This window comes from Phyllostomus hastatus, unplaced genomic scaffold, assembly GCF_019186645.2.
Source record: "Phyllostomus hastatus isolate PE091 unplaced genomic scaffold, TTU_PhHast_1.1 phas_contig_38, whole genome shotgun sequence".
In the NCBI taxonomy this organism is placed as follows: Eukaryota; Metazoa; Chordata; class Mammalia; order Chiroptera; family Phyllostomidae; genus Phyllostomus; species Phyllostomus hastatus.
This window is the reverse complement of record NW_025333869.1, coordinates 5,546,903-5,572,177: the sequence shown is the minus strand read 5'-3', so window position 1 is coordinate 5,572,177 and position 25,275 is coordinate 5,546,903. Positions and strand designations below refer to the sequence as shown.

At 40.8% G+C, this 25,275-nt stretch overlaps 1 long non-coding RNA gene and 1 other non-coding gene across 3 annotated transcripts; one reads left to right on the top strand and one right to left on the bottom strand.

Moving 5' to 3' along the window:
• Positions 1-14,554: 14,554 nt before the first annotated feature.
• Positions 14,555-14,661, bottom strand: LOC123821230. The gene has a single exon (XR_006786081.1). It is a non-coding gene; the product is annotated as a U6 spliceosomal RNA (small nuclear RNA).
• A 396-nt stretch (positions 14,662-15,057) lies between these two features.
• On the top strand, positions 15,058-24,597 carry LOC123821122. 2 transcript variants are annotated; one of them, XR_006786054.1, is made up of 4 exons: positions 15,058-15,151; positions 15,895-15,957; positions 22,766-22,888; positions 24,341-24,597. It is a non-coding gene; the product is annotated as an uncharacterized LOC123821122 (long non-coding RNA). The 2 variants fall into 2 exon arrangements; XR_006786055.1 differs by having other exon boundaries at positions 15,077-15,151; positions 15,796-15,957.
• The last annotated feature ends 678 nt before the right edge of the window (positions 24,598-25,275 follow it).

The window sequence follows — 25,275 nt, the reverse complement described above, 5'->3', positions numbered from 1 at the left end:
AAAAGATTATGCTTTCCTCCACCAAATAGTTTTGAGGCCATCAATTGACCATAAATGTGAGGATCTATGAATGGATTTCCAATTCTAGTTCATTGTGATCTCTTTGTCAGTCCTTATGCTAGTACTACACTGTTTTGATTACTATAGCTTTGTCATAAGTTTTTAAATGGGGATGTGAGTCCAATTTTTATTTTTATTTTTCAACATTTTTTGACTATTCAGAGCCACTTTACAATTTCATATCAGTTTGGAGTTTAGCTTGTTCATGTCTTCAAAAATAAAAGTTGTGATTTTGATAGGAATTACATTAATATGTAGATTATGTGAAATTTTGGCTTCTTAACAAAGTCTTCCAATCAGTGAATATAGGACATGTTTTCAGTTATTTTGATTTTTCTAATGTGTTTCAATAACATCTTATAGTTTCCAAAGTATAGGCTCTTTACTTCTTTTGTTAAATTTATTCCTAATTATGTTTTTATTTTTATGCTACTGTAAATGGAATTTTTGAATTTTATTTCAGATTATTCATTGTTCATCTATAGCAATACGATTGATTTTTGTATATTGATCTTGTATTCCAAAACTTTGCTGAACTCAGTTATAGTAGTTTTAAGGGTTTTTCAAATGGATTCCTTAGGACTTTCTTTATACAAGATGATGGCATCTCTAATAGAAATAGTTTTAATTCTTTCTTGTCCTCTGGATCTTTTTTTTTTTTTTTTTGCTTAATTGACACCCTGCTAGACTGTTCAATAGAAGTGGCAAGTACAGATATCCTTGTCTTGTTCCTGATCATGGAGAGCCAGTATTTTACTAGCCAATGTGATGCTACTTTGGGCTTTTCATAGATGCCTTTTATCAACTAGCATAGAAGATTCCCACCAGTTTGTTTTATTTGCTAGCCCTCACATACCTCAGGAGCTGTTCAAAGCTATTTGGTGTCATCAGAGTTCTAGATAACAACTTTCCCTATTATGTCTACATAATTTATTTATACTTGATAATGATGTTCCAGCATTTAATTGACTAACAGGTAACTATGTTCTGTTTGACACAGTCTGATAAAACTGAAATAGTTTAGGCCAGATATTAAAAACCTGTCACTTTCTTTTTTGACAGAGGCAACTTCTCTGCATAAACATTAATTTTTCCCACTATAACAGGGGGAAAATTGCTTTGGCTTTTACTTTCTAAGCAGATATGTGACTATCAAATGAGAAGAATGAATATGAAAATGTATGGTAACCTTACAGTGCTGTGTGTATCTGAGGGTGATGATAATGATGATGAAGAAGACAGGTCAAGTAGAAAATATAGAGGTCATTTATTTCCTGACACATGGCCAAACATGCTGGAGCTGTGCTCTCAATTTATGATTTTTATATTCTGAGTGCAAAATGCGTGTGACCAATGTTTCAATGAGCTAAAACAGGACAAGTAAAATAAAGTATGCTTAGAATGGGAGACATTCTCTGGGGCAGAGGAAAATGTAATAAGACAAAAATACAATAGTGGGAAAGGGTGGAGGAGAAGGCTCCACACATTTGTTTCCCTTCACACCTGCAAGGAAAAAAGGCACATTCTTTATAGCCCCTAAAAGCTGGAGGGTCTTTTATTCTACAGCTTCCACTGAAGTGTGCAGTGAGGCCACAAGTTGGGAAGTAAAGAAAGTGGAAGCGCTTCTTTGCCACAGATAGAGGCAGGGCACCTGACTCAGGAGGGTGAAGGAACTTAAGTGGAGGAAGACAGTGCCTGGTCCCTCCTGGACTGATTGTCCCAGGACAACCTGCCAGGCAGTTGACTTCACCAGCCTTAAGTACACCAAGTCTCAACCTAAGTCTTTCCTAAAATGAAAATAATTTAGGGTAATTATCCATGATGGGACCCAAATGTAGCTTTTTCTAATAAGTTATCTGATGATGAAATGATAAACTGAAGTAATAATTGAAAAAATTAGGAGGAAATCTGGAAGTTGTCAGGGGCATGTCACTTTAATTACAACACTCACAAATATTGTATATCTTGTTTATAAAATGGAGCCAGGCTCAAAACAATAACCTAAAGTGAAATGTTCAAGGGTTTTGGCACAGTAACAGCCAACAGCTTCAAATGACAATCTTGCTTTCCATTGTTGGCTATTCTTGGTGCATTAGGACCAACCTAGCAATGTCCCTTGTATCAGCCCTGGGGCCAAGGAAACCAGTGGGATATATGACTAAATACATTGAATAGTATTTTCATGCTAGACTGTACTAGATATAATCCAATATAAAGCATTGTTTTATGTCTATGAGTGTGCAGCAAAATGAAAACAAACAAAACAAACCCCTAAATACATTTGTTGACCTCTGAAACTTGGTTAGTAGAACAATTTATCTACAGATTAGATGGACTTTGTTTAGCAAAATATCTTGGTACTCCACTATAATGTGAAAAAGGAGGGTCCCAAAATGTTATTTGGGAAAAAACCATGGAAGATATAGCCAAAAGACATTGTTTAGGAAATAAGAGAAATGTGAATGTGGGGGAGGCCAGAGATGACAGTGGATGCTTTTTAGAGGAGGGTAGAGCCATGTGGCTAACACAGGAGAAATGTGTTCAGGCAGAAATTCCTATAAGCATGCCATGGCTGAACATTTTGGAAAACAGGGCCAGCTTACATTCAGTTTTATTTAATGTATGTAACTAGCGTTCCTTCCCACTCCCTCCAACTCTCAAACTTTAAGGGTCATCTAAATCCCTACTCCTTTTTTAGAAGTGCTTTAGATAGGGGTAGCAAAGGAAAAGAGGTTTCCAACTCCTTTTACAAGCTATAATCTCCAGCCAGCAGTGACCCCAAAATTCAAATGTCCTGAAGGGCCCTGCATTCTCCAGCAGCAGAGAGCTGTGGGAGTGTGTTGAAGAGCCAGTGCTGGTGGGAGAGCTGATGAATTTGAGAAGGTGGGAGGAGCCACTGCTGGTGGGAGAGGCTAGTGCTAAAAGGTAGGGGCAGATAGGAGGAGCCAGTGTATTTGGGAGAAGCTGATGAAAGGAGTACTTCCCAACAGGCCAGGAGTGGTTTTTAGACCTATTTTATTTATTTCAACACAGAATGAAGTGGGTTGGGCAGGGAAAGCAATAGCAGTATCCTTTCTTTAGTGATATTAAAGCAGTAAAAATTGAGAATTGATTCAAAGTAAGAGCAGCAAGCTGGGAAAAGTGCTGCTAGTTTTATGGTTGAGAGACTGCTGGTAGTGATGGACATTGTTCAGACTTCAGATGCAAGGCAAATTGAACATGAGCCCCATATCTGTCACCTGTGAGCTGTGTAATCTTGAATGACAAAGAACTCACTGGACCCCAATTTATGAAATGGAAGTGAGAATAATAATCTTGCTGGTAAACATGCCTTCTCTTTGCTTCACAGAGTGAGAAGCCAATTTCCCCTTACCAGGGCTACCCAAGGCATTAAGGGAGCCAGGCCCCTGAATTCAGGAGGCTTGTCTAAGAGGGCACCAGCTCCCTTCATAGTCCTTTCTTCCCCAAACTCTGCTTTTCCTTGGGTCCCCTAGCTTCTCTCTCCAGTCATGGTTCCAGGGAGCCCCTTCATGCCATGTGGGCCAACCACTCTCGCTCCAGCACCATGTAGGCCAAGTACCCTAGAGTAGCAGCTCAGAAATGGGTTTTTGGTGGATTCCAATACAAACAGTGGCAATTCCCCCACCTTTTAATCAACATGTTTATAAACATAGGAAGTGGACAGGTAGGAAGAGTTACAAAGGACCCATCCCTGTAAAAATAAAACATAGCAGAGAACAATGACTATGTTCTGCAATGGGTGAAAGGAGGTTCTGGGATAAATGCTGGACTCTCAGCATTTCCTGATGTATTTATGGAGCCAGAATCGGACAACTCCTTCTCAGGTTTGAAGAGGCTTTCCAAATCAGAATGCAACAGGACCACATGCCTAGGCTACATAAGCCATCATGACCAAGATTCGTTTCCCTGGTCAATACAATTTTCTAGAACTCAAATGTTGCCTTGTCAACCTCCAATTTAAAGCCTTCTCTGGTGCTCATTCCACAGCTTAATGATGACTATCTTCTTTAGCTTGTGTTCTAGAACTTCTAGGTCAGACTGTTCCTGCCCTGCTCTTCTTCCTCTCTAGACATTTGAGGACCTCTCACACTTCCTGAAGGGGTCACAGCTGTAATGCAGCTACCTGGATGCTTTTCCTGCCCAGAAAACTCAGGCTCGCTTGTCCTTCACCTCTTTGAGGTTTTTTTTTTCTTTCCTGCCTCCAAATTATGAGCTCTTCAGGGACAGTAACTTGCTAGAAGCACTTGGGCATAGAAATGTTTTGTTGACTGAGTGATCCTTTGTTGTTAATGGGTCTTTTGTGGTTGTTTTGTTGTTGTTTGGTTACACAGAAACACACAGGTGTCAGTTGGTGTTTACTATCTTTACCATGTGCCAGGTACTTTGCTGAGCAGTTTATGTGCATTTTCTTATTTCATCGTACAGACAAGTCTTTTCAATTTAAATCCAAAAATAATATAATTAGCATAAAGTCAAATAGCTAGTAAGTAGTAGGTCGATGACTCTGATCAGAGTCAAACACCTGCCCTCTAGAGTTGTTTTAGAGTTGAAAAATTCAGAAATCTCTAAGCAAGTTATAGACACTAAGTAGAGTGAGTTGTGCAGTGCAGGTAATGTGTGTGAGCTTATTCACTGTGTGACTTTCAAACCCAGCCTGTTTCTTCTATTTATAAAATGAGGATAGTAATTTTGAACATAATGCTTTTGTATGTATTAAATAAGCTAATGCAAGCAGGTACTTAATGAACCTCCTGGTTAGGGCTTGGACTAGGCTGAAGCCAGCCAGACACTACCACACCAAGGGACACCACACTTCAGAAACAATGAGTCTCCAACGGGAATGACCTTGAGTTTGAGATCCTCCTTATGTTCTCTCTCACTGTAGTCCTGGCCCTGTTTATGGCATTTCTGGGGGTGTGAGAAATCATTTTCTTAGGCACCTGGGTAGAATTGTCTTGTCTGTATGAGGAATTATTTCCATGAATCATCTGTTTCCTTATAGTCATATATACCTCAGTATTATTCTTTTTATTAGGAAAGCACTCTCCACCTCTGAACTATCTTCTTTTTAAAGAATATTTTATTTATTTATTTTTAGAGACTGGAAGGGAGGGAGAAAGAGAGAAACATCAATGTGTGGTTGCCTCTCATGTGGCTCCCACTGGGGACCTGGCCCGCAACCCAGGCATGTGCCCTGACTGGGAATTGAACCTGGATGCCTCGGTTCGCAGCCCGCGCTCAATCCACTGAGCTACGCCAGCCAAGGCTAAACTATCTTCTTATTTTCATGCAGTTTCAACACAGAGTGGGAGTGATTTACTGTGGATCTCATTATCTAGTTTTTTTACAGCAACTCAAAGGGTACTCTTGTGTAAATGAAGTCACAGACAGTCTCTCCAGGAAACTCACTTTCTTTGTACTTCTAGAACCTTTTCAACTTTCCCCATTCACAAGGGTCCTTACCGAGGCTTTGGCAGAAACTCTTCCTCAGATATAACCGTCATTATTTGTGCCCTCAGGCCTGTAGTCGCTCATTCATAGAGTTCCCAGGAGTCAGAGTCAACTCAACACAGACACTGATAATATATTATAAAATATATGTACAATAGTAACTATCTTGTGTAGATCCTTATCATATATACCATACAAATTATGCACATATTTGGTCACACCTGAAAGAGATATGTGTTAAGTTGTACTCAAAACAAAAGTTGAAAGAAGGAATGTAGTATAAAATCAGTGCAGGACAATTTGTGACTGATATCAGGAACTTCTTAAGAATACTGTTTATTATTAAACCAAAACAGCCTCCCTAAGATCATAGGGAAGACCCAGGACTTAAGGCATTTCAGCCTGGACAAGGTGCTGCTAAGGACACAGAAGAAATAAAGTGATGCCCTACCAGGGGATACTTTTACGCACAAAGCATGAGTCCCAGCCTCCTTTCTGAGTCAAGGGTGTAGAGCAGAGGTTTGCTCCAGACCTTAGTGTTCCTCTATGTACAGCAGTGGAGCTTCAGGGTTCAGCATGGTCAGCTGACTAATAGCCTTAGAAAGTACTAGGGATAACTTAAATGTCATATGAAAACTCCACAGCAGAGAAGGAAACATTAATGAAATTACTAGACTTCATGTAAGCATATGGGTGGGCTTAGTGTGTCCAGATTTCTCTGAGGCATGTGACAAGGTGACATGTGAAAGCTTTTTGATCAATCTAAATATGATAGGGGAAGATCTTCACATGCTCCCCATAAAAGCCTTGGTTAACCTTTCACAAGCAGGAGTAATGAATGTGGACCCAGCAGAGCTCTAGGAGCTGTGTGGCCTCTTTAAGTAAATACAGATAGATGGTGGTATTCAGAATCACTGGACATAGGAGAGTGACTGTCAAACACACTAATTTATCTAGAAGGCATTACACAGATATATTGGATATATATATCCCAAATGGTCTCTATAGATCAGACTTATGGACATAATAAACAAGGATGAAATTTAATACAGAAATCATGAAGAGATACCAAGATTGAAAAACAATAATAGCAAATGCCTGACACACGATAGGAATTAAACATTTGCTGGCTGGATTCATTGATGGGATTAGTTAGTAGCATGTATAAAAATAAATTAAAATTGAACATAAACTCAAAGTGTATCAGAGGTATGAAGGTTGTAGCACATCAATTGATAAAACCTTGCTTGTCCTTTATGCCCCAAGTCCAGCCATAAGACTTTGTGAGATGAAACCTCATCTGTGCATGCTCAGACTTTACCTATGGGGCAGGTGCACTTCCAGGCATCACAACATGAGAGGGAGGTTTGATAAATGGATTTTTCCCAGAATCAGGGGATACAAATAGTGAAATTACATCACACCATGATGGCTAAAGGATTTAGGAAGGATTAGAATGAGGGGAAGAACTGGAGTTTACTCCAAATACTTGAAAAGTTGTCATGTGAAGCAGAACTATACTAGCTCAGGGTGACTTGGGAGGACAGAGTTAAAGCATGGGGAATGAGTGACAAAGGTAGATACTGGCTCAACATAAAGATATTTCCAATGGTAAAAGTTGACCCCATGGAATGGATTGCTAATGGTCCCCCTTCCCATCACTGAAAATGTACAAGTAGAGGATGAATGGTTACTTTCCAGGTTTTGCACAAGGTAGTTATGCAAAGATGGACCAGGGGTTTGGTTTGTGTCCACTCAGAGTTGAGTCCAGAGAAAGGCAGCCCAGACCAAAGAAATCATTGACAGAAGATGGTGCTCCCAACTGGCTGGTGTTAGGAAAAGTGATGAAATAAGAAGTAAAAGCTGCTGGTTGGGGCCTGGTCATTTGTTGTGGAGAGTTGTTAAAGCAGGCAGGGCCCAAGGAGAAGAATTGTGTTCACCTGAGCTATAGGTTTCTCCCATGGACATGGATGAAAAGACTGCAGGGTGAAGTGGGCTGGGTTGGAGCACAGAGAGCCTGGGGCTAGTCCATTCCAGCCCACCCACTTCCCCTTCTCTGTCAAGCTGTCGGGAATGTGGGCTAAATCACAGCACTTGCTCTTCTTACACTTCTGCTTTGTTTGGGGGGTTTCCTTAGGCCTTTCTGGGGGTCACTACTTGTCTTGCATCTATTCCAGGCTTGGCAGGTTCACACAGAATTTGGGCAGAGGGGAAAAAAGATGTGGAGCTGTCATTATAAATTACATGCCTTTTTTAGGTGGGAGATTCACGCACACTACAAGCCCCGTGTTGCTCCATGGGAAGTCCCGACTTTCTTATATACTAAGGGTACACAAAGTTGGCAAGGTGCTAATACTGACCTTCAATTATATAACAGAGCTTCATTCTATTAATGTGGGCCCTTTTTCAAGGCCACATGAACATTTCCAAGCCACAGTTGCCTGGGCATCTGGGTGAGGGAGACTGACTTCATTTTTCCTACAATCCACCCCTTCAGGGCTCCTCACCATGCAATCTACATGAGGGTGTCTTCCATGAGAGTCCCTTCACGAGGAGGTAAGAGCCCTGCACTTAAATGCCTCAACAGCAATACAAGTTGCAACAGCACATGGTTAAAACACAAGTGCTGCCATCCAAGTCAGCAAAGACCCACCTCCATTCAGTAGTTAAGGATACCCATCATTGCTGCAGGGGACCACCTGTTAGGCATTTGATAGCATAGATTTTTAGAAGCTAATGCCCATAGAGCTTGGCTAATATTATTAGGGAGATATGGAATGTACACACAGCATTCAGCCCCAACTAGGGCACATATCCCACCTTGTGATGCAGTGAGCATATTTAAAGCCATATGGCCTTGTAAGGCTACTTTTCTTAATTGATATACTTCCTTATTTAAGAGGCTTTAGGAATTATGTGTTGCGTTTAATGCATGAGCAGTGTGCAAAGCTAAAGCAGGAATTTCGGCCTTAGTGACTATAGAAGTAGATTGAAGAGAAAAAAAATGGCTAATGGGTAGTACCACCAGGGAGTACGCTTTACTTGGTGTTGCACCTTAAATGCTTCCTAATTGGCTGGCCAGATTGCAAGCATTTTCTGAACTCAAGAAGGCAAATAGGGCCATCCCCAGGTACAAATGCAAGTCCAGTTTTTAGGCAAATAACTCTACCCACATGAGCCACACACTCAGAGGGCCCCAGTGGGAACTGCAGCCCACACATTACTCTGCACCTCCCAGAAATGCTTCAGAGTATGAATCTGACATAAACCTATTGGAGTCCAACCTGCTTGGGTTTGTTCTTTGAGGTTTTTAATACAAAGGAGAGCTGGTCCTGCCAGCTCCACAGTCTTAGCTGTGAGCTACCCTACATTATCCCATATGGAGTAGCCAAGCGATGGCCTGGGCCAGTCATACCACTGCTTTGCCCCAGCATAGATATCAGTCCAGGTCACTTTCCATAAGGGCTGTGCACTCTTCCATTGGTTCTGAAACCAAGTCCAATTTGAGACAGACGCTAGAGAGATGTGCCATGGGAGGCTGGCCTATATGCTCAAGGGGATTTCAGTAAAGATCCAGCATGCTGATTGGTTAGCCAGTGAGACACAGATGTGTACCCAGTCAACTAGGGTGATATTTTGTACCCTAGAGGCAAAAAGACAAAGCAGTTATTGGAACTGACAATGGCAAATTACAAGCCTCAGGAAAGTTTCTGGTCAGCTGATAGACTGTGGCTAGCAAAGGGGTCTTCCTGGGCACAATTATTATAGTTTTCATATTTCAACTGGGGGTGTAGCATATACTTGCAACAAAAACAGAGAACTTATAAGGAACAATAAGGATACTACAAAGGTGCCATGGGGAAGCATTTCATGGTCTGCTGGCCCTGGGTATGTCACCTTTAAGATTGGGGGCCATGTCCCAATTACCCAGAGCACTATTTGCAAGTTTCTCTCCACCCTTTGCCCCAAGGGGCAACAAGAGCCACCCAATGCATGTGGGGGGCTTTTATTTCCAAAGGCCATGTCCAAGTGGCCCTGTACACCACACAACTATCTGTGCAAATAATCAGAGGAGGCACTTCATTTACAACCACAAGCCACACAGCTCTCAGTTCTGCCCACTGGCTATTCTGACCTACTTAACTGTCAAACTAGAAGATGTCTGTTTCTGGCTGAATTGTCATGCAGTCCACATGGCAGGCTCGCCCCTGCTAGACCCATCAGTATACCATGCATTAGAAGGATTGGGTGCCTGCCGTGCTTCTAGTTTTTCTATTGAGGCAGGGGTAATAGATGATTTATTTACCTAGGTAACAGGGCCTAACACTTCCCACAACTCAGCCTGTAGGAGGATAGTCAATAGGGTACTTTTTTGTTGCAGATAAACTCCCCACTTAGCCAACATGTACATCTGAGTTGTCCCACTGTGAGGCTTGGTCATGAAGCCTTGGACCCACCCTACAATGGGATACATGGTCCTTACTGTTATAGCCTTCATGGCCAATGGGGCAGCATACACCTCTGCCAGTTGCTTTTCAATCAAGGAGTGTGATACCTCTGTTCCCTTCCATAGTTGAGACCAGAAACCCAAGGGTTAACATAGCCATTCCGATCACTGGCAAAGACCCCATCCAAAGCCTTCTTGTGTCATGTGCACATCTAGCGCACAGGGTCTAGCAGGATTCAGAACATACAAGGACTAAGCATGTTTTTTTTAAAGATTTTATTTTTATTTTTTATTTATTTTTAGAGAGGGAAGGGGGGAGAGAGAGAGAGAGAGAGAGAGAGAGAGAGAGAGGGAGAGAGAAAGAGAGACATCAACGTGCGGTTGCTGGGGGTTATGGCCTGCAACCCAGGAATGTACCCTGGCTGGGAATCGAACCTGGGACACTTTAGTTCACAGCCTGTGAGCATGTTTAATTATGCACTTCACTTTTTGGAACACTTGTTCCAAAGTCAGAGTGCAGCCCCAGCTTGCTTCTTTTTTTACCAAGGCATACAAGGGGCAAATGACCCTCATGAGCAAGGTGGGGCATGAACACTCTTCAGTACCCAAGCAGGCCCAGAAATGTCTGGAGCTGTTTCACAGTGGTAGGGGCAGGATATGCCTGAATTTTATTTATTACCACATTGGGGATTACTTTTGTTTTACCTAACCAGACAACCCGCAAGAATTTTACAGATAATTCAGGCTCTTGTGGCTTGGCCTCATTGAGTTCCTAGCCACATGACTTCAGGAGTGACAGCACTTGCAATGCTGCTTTCTTTAATTCTGTAAGAGAATCACTGGTTAGCAAAATCTCATTAATGTAGTGAAAAAGGCACACAGTAGCAGACCGTGGTCATTTAGCCAGGTCCTCCACCACAAGCCCATGACAAATGGTCAGGATGTGTAAATACCCTTGAGGGAGCACTGTAAAAGTCCATTGTTGGCTTTCCCATTTAAATTCAAACTGATCTTGGCTTTCCCAAGCAGTGTTAATGGATAAAAAAGCATTTGCCAGATCAGTCACAGAATGGTAGATTCCCATCTTGTTCGTTAACCACATCAAGTCCACCACAGAAGATACCATTGCACATATTGAGGGAATTACCTTATTGAGCTTCCAGTAATTTACCGTCATTTTTTCATGTGCCATCTGGCTTCTGTACTGGACACATGAAGAGTTGAAGGGACTGTGGCCAGCCCTAATTATTCCTGCCTTTTCCAACTCTCCTATGGTAGCCATGACCTCCTCATGCCCTCCAGGCAGCCAGTACTCTTCACCCATTGTGGGGACAGCAATTGAACAGAGGGATGCTCAGAATGTCCCCACAGAATAGTTTTTATCACTCAAACTCCTAGGCAGAACTCCCTTACAATGGTTTGCAGCCACAATTCTTGGAGCACATCAATGCCCACTATATACTCAGGAATAGGGGACATATAAACAGTATATTCAGTGGGGCGATCACCCACTGAAGATCCCAGAGAGAGCAGTAGGGCTTTCATCTTTACACTGTGTCTCCCATAACCATCAACAGAGGCCTTAGGCCTGGGAACTTCTCAGGGTTTCCATTACAGGATAGTACATTTTGTCCCTGTGTCTACTAGAACCAGGACCCACTGAACATTTGTAGGGGACCAATAGATAGCCAATTCCACATGTGGCCTCTATTCCCCAACTGATGAGTTCCTTGGCCCTCTGCCTATTGAATGTCCAAAGGATATTTAGTTCCTCCCTCTTCTTGGGAGGTTGGCACAGTCAAATGGTGTTCTGGACTTATGGGATGGTCCTTTCAGGTCGCATCCCCCGGTTTTTCCTTTGCCGCCGCCCTCGTCGTCTTCTTCTTCTTCCTCTTCTTCTCCTTCTTCTTCTTCTTCTTCTTCTTCTTCTTCTTCTTCTTCTTCTTCTTCTTTTCTTCTTCTTCTTTCTCCTCCTCCTCCTCCTCCTCCTCCTTCCTTCTTCTTCTTCTTCCTTTTCTTCCTTCTTCTTCCTTCTTCTTCCTCCTTCTCCTTCTCCTCTCCTTCTCCTTCTCCTCTCCTTCTCCTTCCTTCTTCTCCTTCCTTCTCCTTCTCCTTCTCCTTCTCCTTCTCCTTCTCCTTCTCCTTCTCCTTCTCCTTCTCCTTCTCCTTCTCCTTCTTCTTCTTCTTCTTCTTCTTCTTCTTCTTCTTCTTCTTCTTCTTCTTCGAGTCCTAATCACTCGCACAGGTTTGCTTTTTGGATGAGGGATACAGGGGTCTCCAGACACCATCCCTCCTGCTGCTGTATCCTCTTGGGTTGTCCACCACTGACGCCACCATCACTGTCTCCACTGTCACTGCCTCTGTGGCTCCAGCCACTGCCATGGGTTCCCCTGCCACCACATGCCCTGTTCAGAACTCCTGGAGTGGAGCTTTCCAGGGGCAGGCACTGGTCACTGCCAGAGTACCCAACCACAGTCCTCTTTACCCATTGATCTTGGCAACTTTGTTCCAAGTTGATGCATGGTGCGGGAGGGAAAGGGGCCACGGGCTGCACAGATCCAGACTACTCCCAGGTGCCATAGACTGCTGTAATTTTATTTTCTGTATACCTACTGGGTGATCCCACAAGGGAACCCAGTTCCTTTCCCCCTCCTCTTCCTTAGAATCATTCACTATGGGAGGGAGGTCACAGCTGCCCCGGCATTTGGAGGTCTTCCTCCGGGGCACAGATTCCGGCCTCCAATGCTTCCTTTTTTCCTTGGAGTTCATGTAACTTTGCTGCCTCCTGAAGTGCAGTCTTCATCTTAGCTCCACAAAGCTGAAACACCCAGCCCATGGCCTCCCTCTGCTGTCTGGGCACTTGGCTTTTTCAAGGTCTTCCCTACCACCTGCAGGGCTTTCTTTACTGTGTCAGGTACACCACTAACATTGGGCCAATACTGGGGGGAGAGCACAAGCTCCTAGGAGACTCACCACAGGATATCACATGCCGGTAGCAGGCCACCCTGACAAGCCCCTCTCTGGGGATCCTGACAGCTTCTCCATACCATACTGATATAAATACTGCCTATTTGTCAATTGTCCTGCAGCCATTCAAGGCCAGACCAGTTTACATGGGATCAGGGCAAAGGGAAGAACATTCCCAGAGCTGTTGGGATATCTGGCATGCCTTTATTCTGTGGTGGGGCAATTAATGCATGCCCCAAGCCAAGAGTTGCACTGGGGGAATTTCCAACTCCCCCAAATACTAAGGGCACACAAAGCTGGCAGAGTGCCAACACTGACCTTCAGTGCACACAGAGCCAGCAAGGTGCCCATACTGACCTTCAGTTACATAACAGAGCTTCATTGTATACATGAGGGCCCTTACTCAAGGCCACATGAATACTACCAAGCCACAGTTGCCCAGACATCCAGGTGAGGGAGCCTGGCTGACTTCATTTTTTCCTACACTTCTCTCTTCAGGTTTTCCTTGCCCCACTCAGTTGGGCCCTGGGTACATGCTGCACATTCCTGGTCTCATGATGAACAAGTGGTGGCAGGGAGAGAAAGTTGCTCTCCCTCATCCTCTGGGAATTGGGTGTTCAGAAATGAACTCTTCTGGGTATCTCTGCACACCTGGTGCTAAGGAATTGAGGAAAGCCAATCAGCCTTGGAGGCAAAAAGTATGTTTTTGGTGCCAACATCTCTTGTTCCATTTGTGGCTTTTCACATTTGCACAGCATATACGGCAAAAATTCCCCTTCAGGTGTTCATGGGCATAAGCTTAGCCAAGTTACAACTGGATTGCATTGTTAGACTCAAGTGTCTTGCTTCCCTCAGGTTTAGGAAATTCAGCATTCTGATGCCTCTTCTCCACAAGGGAAAAATAAATTAAATAAACTGAGCCTGGGACTCAACCTTCCAGGGCCAACTCTCTTGTCTTTCTCAGTCACACTGAGCAACCAGCCTTTTACAGAGATGTCTGGATCTCACTTGGGCATATTTCAGTTTTAAGAAACAAGGACATTCCCTTCCCATTGTGTCTCCAATGGGTAGCAATGGTGGTATTTATGCTGATGCTTTAACCTGTGGGAGAGTCCAGCTAGTGAAAGTGTGCAGCCCAACTCCGGACTTTCATTTGTAGTCTGAGCAACCAGGCAGGGTTTCTCCATGTCCCCCAGAATCAATAGCAAATAGTCCACACCTGCAGAGTGAGCCTGGACCAGTATTATCTCAGGCAGGAGGCTGAATGGAGAGGTGGAAAGCTGGAATTCCCAGACACTCTTTCTTTATCTCTCCCTTTTTAAAAATAGAATCTATTGGGATGACATTGGTTCACAACACCAATACAGGTGTCAAGTATACAACTCAATAAACCATCATTTGCATCATGCACCCTCTGCCCCAAGCAAAGTGTCTTTCTGTCTCCATTTTCCTTCCCTTTGCTGGCCTTCTTTAACTCCTTGGTTGTTGGAGTTCCATGATTTTCTGGCACTTACGGTTTATTGTTTTTAGATTGGTTGTTATCCTTCTTTTGGTTATGTGAGGAAGTGAAACTTTTCTACCTACTCATCCGTATTGGCTAGAACTCCTTAAAATATGGAACAGTTCATGAGCTTGTGGGTCATCCTTGTGCAAGGGACACTCTAATCCTCTCTGTATCATTCCAATTTTAGTATATGTGTTGCTGAAGCAAGCACTCAATCTCTATGTATGAGTCACTGTGCAATCATCATTGTGCAAGTGCTGCCTCTTGTAGCAAAGTTCTTCCCAGCAGCGTCTGGTTCCTGCCAGAATACCCCTTTGGGTCACTTGTGAGGTTACTTGGGTTGAGCTCTGTTGCGGTCTAAAGTGCACTACTGATTGTGTTGCTTCTGGCTCCACTTTTGCATGGTTCAGGTTCAGGTCTATGATAGATGTTGTGTGTAATCAGCCTTGGGCTATCTTTCTGAAACTACCACACTATTCACTATTTTTGGCTGCATCTACTGGGCCTGAATGTTTATGGTAGGCACCAGTCTGTGTATCAAGGTCAGAGTCCACCAACTTAGAGCTGGGGGCAGATATATAAAAGGTCCAAGACTGTCTGAGGTCTACCTCCATCTGTTAGCTACCCTGCCTCCCCCTGTTGTTTCTTGGTCTTCTTCCAGAGCCTTCCAAAAGAAAGACTGCAGAGTGGGTTCTGGACAGGTGAGATCCCAAAGTTTCATGCTGGATGCAGCCAGCAGACCTTCCTACAGGACCCAAGCACAGCAGAATGGTGTTACCAGTAAGTGGAGGACAGGGCAGTGTACTGCCCAGGAAGGTGGCCTCTGGGTATCTAGCAGACTCCCTTCTCAAACATGGCAGACTAAATACCCACTGATTTTCACCACCAGATGCTATGTGGGCTCCTCTTTCCAACTCTGTTGCTCTGGGTTGGGGATCCCTGCATAGGGTCAAGGCTCCTGGGGGGAGTTTTACACCTGATATATTTCTCCAGCTTCTCAGCTGCTGCTCATGTGTGCAGGGGCCAGCTCTCTCAGCATCTTTGCCCTTCTTACCAGTCTCTGTGTAGGTCCTTCTATAAGTCCTTGGATATAATACTCCTGCTCAGCCGTGTTTAAGTTGGACATTCAGATTGATTGCTTTAGAATTTAGCTATAACTCTGCAGTTATCTTGGAATCCTCTCTCCTCTTTAATATAACACCATATAGATTATTTATGTAAAAGTTCTCTGACTCTTTGGGCCATATGATATCTTCAGCGGATAAATTGTTTGTTTATGATTAGAAGAGGCCACTGTTTGTCAGAACTTTCTTGTTGCAAACTCACTGTATTTCATGTTTTCTAGGCAGCCAGTAGCCCCTACGTGAGCAGCTCCCTGTGCCCATTTGTACCTGACAGAGTCACACTGGTCTTTACATTCTTCCCTTAAACTTTTCCATGGCAGAGCTATGAAAACTGGACAGTGGACCAGAAGAGGGGAGATGGCAGCTAATGAAAAGAGAGCCAGGTAAGTCTCCAAAACAAGTCTTCTGCACACTGGAATTGGGGGGCATTCATCAAAATCCTAATCATCCACACAGTGTCCATCAGAAAAATCAATCCCAATTATGTACTTGATTCTCAAAGAAAACAAAAAGTAATCAAATCACTCAGCTGTAAAACTATAATTTTTAACAAATTATTAAATAAATAATGTGGAAGATTTCTGCCAAACATTCACTTGGAAAAATGAAGAGTGATAGCAGGTTCCAGATATTTTTAACAGCAGAGGACCCTTGTATTTGTGTTATGAATTACCCAAGCTAGGTAGGCCCAAAGCAAAGACTGTCACTCTGCTTCTCTTGTCTTATTTGGGGTCTTGACACTCTATTTTTCTATTTTGAGTATTTATCTATTTACTTTACTGTCAAATAATTGATTGAAACAATTATTTTTTAAAATATTTTATTTATTTATTTTTTAGAGAAGGAAGGGAGGGAGAGAGAGAGAGAGAGAGAGAGAGAGAGAGAGAGAGAGAGAGAGAAACATCAATGTGCCGTTGCTGGGGGTCATGGCCTGCAACCCAGGAATGTACCCTGGCTGGGAATTGAACCTGGGACACTTTGGTTCCCAGCCCGCGCTCAATCCACTGAGCTACGCCAGCCAGAGCAAAACAATTATTAACATGAGAGTGCACAAATAAAACATGGGACACACTCTGAAGCTTAATGGGGACAACTGGTATGAGGTTCAAAAACAGGGCTTGGAAACGGTTGGGAGTAGGACTTTGACCATGCTATTCAAAAGCACAAAAGTTAATAGATAACTACAACATCAATTATTAGTATTGTATGAGATGTCTCATATTTCCCTGGACAAATACTGGCATAGTTTCCTTTTCTGGGTTGACTAAATTCAAGCTAGAAGGTTGCTTGCTGTGTAAGGAGTGGAGACCAGAAGCATTATTCATCTTGAGGATGCACTGCACACTGATGGGCTCCATGTGTTGCTCTGGCTCAGAGGCAGACAGGATGGAAAATGTTGGGCAAATAGCAGAAGTATCAACAGATTTTATCACTACTTGTCAATGCTGGTTAATAGACTAATGGCCTTGGTGAGCCATTAGCTTTCCCATTGTGGCAATTTCTCACTGTGGAAATTACCATAGGTAATTCCGTTAAAATATTTTTTTACTGATGCAGGTAATGGACACTGATTTTTCTTGTTGACAGGAAAAAAATATTTTAAAAGATGTATCAATCATTTCTTTTATTTTTTTTACTCTGATGCTTTTGACATGTTAGGGTCTTTCTGACTCAAATGATTGCCTATCCCAGAGTAAGCCAATCCCTAGAGACACAATAGTAAACAACTTACCTTTGAGCATGTCTGTGAAATGCAAACCAATGAGATGCGATGCAAATGTAACATCCAGAGCCCATACCTTCAACCACCTACTTTATCCCACTATTACACTCTAGACCACAATCCGTCTACTCTAATCACCCAGGGCCAGGTACCAGAAAACTATGGAGAGCCACTATGCTCCAGAGCCTACTGAAGTTATTCAACCTCACCAATCCTAAATTTGTTCACCTTGTCTTTAAATCCCCTTCCCATGGAAACCACAAGAAAGGTTCTTGCCTATGTTTCCCCCTCCTCCACTGCCTCCTGACCCACCTTGGTGCTTACCCATGTAACTCTGTAAGGAGAGCCCCCTCCTCTGAGAATTATAACAAGTCATCTTCCCAGTGGCTGTCTATCCTGCTCTGTTGGCCTTACTATACCTAAATAATAATAAAACATATATTTTAAAACTAAAAAGTGGTGTTCTTGGCAGTCAGAAATGACAAGCATATTATTGATAATTTCCATAGGATTTTTTTCATTAAAATGTTCTTTTGAGAGCATAGGAAATCTTTCTGTACAAAAATAGCAAATTGGTTCTATGTCACTTTTTAAAAGATACTGCATATGTATAGTTAAATATTAAATATTAAAATGGACTTATAATATAAAGTAAGTTTATTCCCAGATGGCTTCATAGCCCAGAATCATATTGCAGAAATTTTGCACTCTTTCTATTGGTAATTGTTCTGTGAGATTCCTCCATAACTCTAAATAATGTGTTTTATCTCTGTGGGTCACTACCAATATGCTTCATCCATCTATCAACTCACATTCTGCTGGAGATGTAGAGAATCTGGCTGATCTGCAACCAACCCCTTCACTTTTTTGCCCTTTGAAATATTTGAGAATTATATTACTATTTCTATCACTTCTATCAGTAATTCTAACTTTAAATAACACATCTTTTTATTTCTAGTTCCATTTTCTTTCAATACACTCCCTTGACATTAAACTGTAAAATGAGAGTGCTAACTCCTTGACACTTTCTTCTTCTCTCCCTCCCCAATCTCCAAGTCATCTCCACCAGCCTGACTTCTGTCAACTATGTTTTTACTATGATAATTAAAGTGACATAGTTCACACTCACCTGCTCATTTCAAGTTCACTATTAGTGGTCTACAATGGCCAGACCAGGGGATCTTGAGAAAGAAACTGGAGCCAGCTTCCACTAATAACTTTCTCTGCTGTTCTGGGCAAGACACCCAGTTCCTTGAAGGCCTCATTCAGTTTCTTTCATAGGTTTAAAATGAGATGAACTATAGTCAAATGAGACTGCATTGGTGAAAAAAAAAATGTATATTCCCTATACTGTTGTCCACTGGGAAGATGGGTGATTATTCTGATTTGTCATTAGAGAAGTCTAGTGATGGGGTGGGTATGACCCTCTTGTCCCTAGTATCACAGCACTGTCACTGCCAAGAATGTGTTGATGCCTGTGCCTGTGCTTGGCAAAATAACAGTGTATGGATTTCTTCCATGTCAAATCCCATCACACAACTTATAAATGTTCTTACTCTCATGTGTTTTGATGTGTATATATGAATTGAAGTTATATTTTGTGATTTTTTAAAGGGCAAAGAAAGTGGTTTTATCATTAGTCACCTTTCTGAAATAAAATGTTCTAATTCACCGATAATAAAATTCAGCCTAACCCTACTCTTTTCCTTAATATTTTTAATAGTCCTGTCTGAATTCCCTTACTGGTCTTGAAGTAAAGCCTCTATTATCCCATAATTGTTATGTATATATGGCCTTGAGTTGCATTAATAAACCCTAGAAAAAACTGTTCTACATCTCAGTCTGTTCATACACAGTACTCCCCTTACTTTCTTTCTAATAATTTTCCCTCTCTGAAAATTATTCTCTATTTTTGGAATCTAATCTTCCTGACTAGGAAAATTTTACATAGGTTTTTGTTTTCTTCAAAATATTTATTTTCAATAGAGAAATTTAATTTAGCCATTTTGAATACTACTTTATTCAAAGAATGACAGTCTAAGGTAATAGTGAGGGCACTATGCTAAAGGATCTGCATCTATTAGCTCCTTGAACTGTAACTACCTTGTCATTCTCATTCTACAGTTGAGGAGCAGAAACTCAGGAGATTTAACCACTTAAGGTTAAATGTGAGCCCAAGGCCACATCCTGATTCTCGTGGGATGCATCATGTTTCCCCTGCTGTCACACAAGTGAGGTGAGGGGAAGCAAGTCCTTAGACCAGCATAACTTAATGACACATAGTTTAATATACCTTATGAAAACCATGTTACCATATAGAGCAGATGATTGTGCTGGATGGTGATGGCAGTGGAAGCACTACGAATAACAACTGCTCTTTGCAGATTATCACTCTGGCAGATCACCTAAATAGTATTGTCCTGTCCCTGCCTCGGAAGTTCTCTTAACCTCACAACATGAGAGTCACCTAGGTTATGGCTTCTACCACAGTGGGGGAGATGGGAGGGAGAAGAAGGAGAGAAGTAGTGCTTGGTTATTTAAAATATTTATATTTGTTATTTTTTCAATTTATTTTGAGAGTAATAAATACAGAGAGCTAGAATAATGCCATGCAGTCATGTGTCATACAATAGAGATATTTTTGTCTTGGTGCACTTTCTGATACCATGTTCATCTTAATATGCTATATTAAAGGAATTAGAAAAACTCTACTACAAACATATTGAATGCTTTGATCCAGAGGTATCAGCAATGCCCTTAGATGGAAGCACTGAGCATCTCTACAGCAATGGATGTCCCCAGTGCCCCTTACTAGATTTCCCACTTTAAACACTGACATGGTCTTGGCCTCCTTTGGTGCAGACCTTATATCTTTACTGGGGCTGTAAAAAAATCTTAGGCTTGGTTCTTCTTTCAATGATCACCACCTATTTTTTACTTGTTACTCTGCCCAAGAGTAGCAAGAACATTCCAGGCTCACTTCTTTTCTCCCTCTTTTCATAACCAAGCCTGGCCTCCCCAGAGCTAGTTTCTGATTCCCCACTCTAACTGGTTCACTGAGTTGTACCAAATACCCCTGCAGAGGGCTCAGCACTAATATATTTCTGTATTGGGAGATTAATTAGATCCAGGGAAGCTGAACGCAGGTAGCTGTGAGTGACTTGGCCATTTGTTGGCTTCACTTTCTGATAGAATGCATGTGCATGCATGCACACACACACACACACACACACACACACACACTACTAGTGTTATCACGACCATCATGACCCATAAAGAGCATGACCAACAGGGATCTTAACACCAGTTAATTACAAGCAATTAGTTTAGCTACATGTCAAGTCAGTAAACCAGCTCTGGATAAAACCATTGACTACAATATAATTTTATGGAGCAGAGTGCAATTTTCAGACTGAGAGCTTGTCTGTTACTAAGGCTGGGCAGGTGCTGAGTCATTTAGTTTCCAGTAATTAGGCATCTTTTGCTCAAGCAAAAAGTAGCCAGGTAAAAATCTGGTGAGGTTTGCTAGTAATAACAACATGAAGAGTGATAATTGATTTGCATTGTGATTCCTAGATCTAAAAACACCTCTATTTATTTCTTTATGTATCTATATACTCATTCATTCATTCATTCATTCATTCAATAGACATTTTTAGGACTCAAAAGAGGAATAAAATTCTGTGCTTGGTACTGTGTTACAGAGATGGCCCTTGTCATCAAGGAATTCAGGGTGTCTGGGGAATGCTATTATAATAACACAAGGATGTACAGCCTGCAGTTGAAATGACATAGCAGAATTTACACCAAGTGCCATAGGAACAGTGAGGGGCACTTCACATTTATTCTGACATCTCTTTCACTTATTCACTTACCATTCAAGTTTGAATGGCCTTAATTTACTCAACACCAGTAACCTTCCAGGAATTCCAGAAAAATGCAAGACCCTGGTTTCCTTTCTCTTGGGCAGGTAAGGTCAAGCATGTGTTCAGGGGGAGGAAGTAGACACAAAGCTGGGAGCAGGCCTACAGATAGCCTCCACCCTGGAAGAATTCTGCCCTAAGCTCCCCTCCCCCAAACTAGAGGGTGGACCTCCAAGAGTGGATTATGGGGAGAAGTTAGTTACTTTAGCAAAACCTCACAATATCAGCAAAGCCAATGTCCAGAACATTTCAGTCAGTAACTTTAACATGCAGTTGTGTAATATGGCACAGAAAATACTATTTAGGTATGTATTAAAATGCAAAAGTTGTCATTAGCTAAAAGATTTTACCTTGAATGCTCATGTCTCTGAAGAGCTGGGCCTCCCAGAATTGAATTGCTATGAACAATGCTTCAGGAATTTTCTACAAAATGCAAGGGCTTCTTTGGCAAAAGATTGAAAGTATTGAAGATTGGTCAGTCCTCTGGTCATATGTCTTCCTTGCACAGGCCACCAGATATGTGTCATTATGGTACAGGCTCAAGCTATGCACCTGCCCTCTTAACTTGGGGACTCCTGTTCATGACTTCTAAGCGCATAGTTTTACAGTGGGGGATGGGCTCATGCACTGGTGCCAGGAAGGACACTTCCCACCCTCTTACTGTCCCTTGGTTTCAATATTTTTCTCAGGCTATAGAATTGGCACATGTCCACTTTGGAAAACTGAAGTAGAGGCAAATTTAAAAGGAGAAAATATAATGATCCTTCACCTATCGTGGGAGTTATGTTCCAGAGATCCCTGAGATAGCTGAAAATCCGCGAAGTAGTGTCATTATATTTATTTTATTATTTATATATATTTAAAGGCTTTATAAACCCTTCCCACACTCCTATAAACCTTTCCCACTCTCCTATTAACCTTTCCCACACTCTTATAAACACTGCGTATGCTCTTAAACACTTTCTACACTCTTAGACCTACGTAATTTTAATAACATATAAAATTTTATACAGCTACAGTATACCGCAAAATCCTGCAATATACCAAAATTCCATGATACAGAATTAGATATATATATTTTTAAAAAACCATGACACAGTGAAGCCACAATACTTGAACCGTAATATAGCGAGGGACGACTGTAACAGGTTTTCTAAATGACTCCACCAGACAAAATTGCAGTAAATACTTCAGTGATTTTTTTTTGCAATTTTAAAATCTACATTGTAGAGGGGTGGGCAAAATTAGGTCTAAAGTTGCAAGTACTCAAAACACAAAGTATAGCAAGTAGACTCTACAAAAATGTGTAAATAACAAAAGCTAGCATTTTGAGCACTTAAAGATTATGCTTAAGTGCACTGTATCACTGTGACATTCTCGAGTTAATAAAGCTGTTGTAGTCATCATAATCTGACTGTGTTTTCCATACAAACAACTGTAAACCTACTTTTTCCCATGCTGATGTATATATACAGATTTGGGGTATATGGATGGCTATAGATCATTTTCTACATCCAATTTGTCTTTTTTATGTTATTTTTTTAGCTTTTATTCATTTTTAGAGAGGGGAGAAGGGAGAAAGAGAGTGAGAAAAACATCGATGTACGAGAGAAATTTTGATCATTTGTCTCTCGCATGCCCCCAACAGAAGATCTGGTCTAAAACAAGGTATGTGCCCTGACCTGGAATCTAACCAGTGAGATTTTGGTTCTCGAGATGGTGTCCAACCCACTGAGCCACACCAGTCAGGGCAATTTGTTTAATTTTATATTACATGAATTAAGTATTTCCTTGTGTCAATATAAGTGTAACATGATTTGAACATTGATAGTATTTTGGGTCCTAATTTTCCAGACAGCCAGACTCCACACACCTCATTCTTTCATTATATTATACATACAATTCTTTGTTCAGATTTTTTTACTTAATAGTCATTATAGATAAATTTTTATGTTAAATATAACTCAGTAAATTACATAATTTTTGTATATTTTCTAGGATAGAAGTTATGTAATTTTCTTATTTCTATATCAATGAAAATTTAAAATTTGTCCTTTCCTTTTTAAATTAAAAAAATACTATAAGGGGTACCTGAATACATAACTGTGACACAGTGGAATTGTTTTGGTAGAACAGGTCCTTAAAGCTGCAGTTTCTGGAGTCAGGGGGTGTGTCTTGAATTCCAGCCTATTGCCCTTCAAGTAGGTTGTAACAGTATTCCCAGCAGCAATTTACAGGCAAGAATGTCTGTCCATAGTCCCTGTTAATATTACTAGTCTTTTTAATGCATGCTGATTTGCTATACATTATATCTATAGATTATAAAGCTATACATTATATCTCACTAAGGCTTTTTCATATTTACTGGTCATTTGCATTTCATTTTATATTTAAATTGCTTCTGTGTACTCTCTCCTGCCTTTAAAAAATTATTTTACCATTTTCTTTTTCATCAGATCTTCTATGCAATAACTATATTAATCTTTTTCTATGTATTTCTACCTACCCCTCCCCCCAGTTTTCCTTATGTTTTAACTTTGTATCCAGCAGGCTTTTGTTTTATTTCAAAGCGTATTTTAATTTTTAGATATTAACATTAATCTTATCCTTATATTCTTTTATTTTGATTGCATGCTTTGAAAGAACACCCAGATTTTGATACAAATTTTTACTCTCTAGTTTTTCTCTTGTCTTTATGATTGCTTTTTTAAGATTTTTAAAAAATTTATTTTTAGATAGAGGGGAAGGTGGAAAGGATGAGGGGGAGAAAATCATCAATGTGTGGTTGCCTCTTGTGCACCCCCAACTGAGGGCTTGCCCTGCAACCCAGGCATGTGCTCTGACTGGTAATTGAACCAGCAACCCTTTGGTTTTGCAAGCAGATGCTTGATCCACTGAGCCACACCAGCCAAGGCTAATTTTTTTTAATAGGCATTTAAATATTTAGCCCATCTGGAATTTATTTTGATATGAAGTCTGAATTTAGCACCAGTTACACTTGAAATGCTTAGTAGATTGTGACAACACATTCCATGGCTAATTCTCCTTTTCTCATAGATTTAATATTCAATTTAATTTCAATGTTTATATGCTTTATTTATTTCTTCTTCCTTCCTGAAGTAGGTAAATGTGGATCCATAGAAATGCTGAGACATTTTGCTGAGTGGACATCCTCATTTTATTGCCTACTATGCTTCACCAATAAGTATGATGTGGGTATTTCTGATACTTCCCAAAATGTGAGGTTGTTGAATTTTATTATCTGCCATTTAAGCAATAAATGAGATAATTTTGAATTTCCTTCATAACAAATTGTTGTGATAAATTATATTAACATATGTAATGCTAATACATTTTTTCACATTACTTGGGATAAATCTGGCTAATTCATGATATATTGTTTTTTGAATTTATTCCTGAGTTTAATGAGGAAATATTTCAGTAATAAATGTTACATCTATACTTATAAGTGCTGTTGATCTGTATATGCTCTTATTGTTATCTATAACTTCAGGTTTATTTATGCATTCAGTTAAAACTATATCTAAAAATATTTTATATTTTGGAATCCTTAAAAAGAATTACATTTAACTATCTTATCAAGATCTGATAAAATCACTTATGACCTGTACTATGGAGAAAGGATAGGTGGTAATCTGCATTTTAAAGATCTCTCCCTCCCTGAGGTGGGTGCCCTGATGGAAAGAGCAGGTTTATAAATCTTCACATGATTAAGTATTGTTCTTCTTGTGTCATGACTTCCAATTTTATTACATTATAGTCAGAAAATAAGGCTTATGGAATTTATTCTTCATTTAAAATAGAACTGATAAAGGTTTTGGAGCCTAGTTTATGAATAATATGTATAACTTTTGCATTAACATATAATTTTTAAAAAATGTGTTTTATCTCCTTACAGCTTACAAAATTTTCTCTGTAGCTAGTATGTTAAGTTGGTTAATTATATTATTCAGACTTTCTATATTTACTTTTTTATTTCTTTGAGCTCCAAATTTCTGTGGAATGTGTTAAAACTTTTTGATGCCAAAAAATTT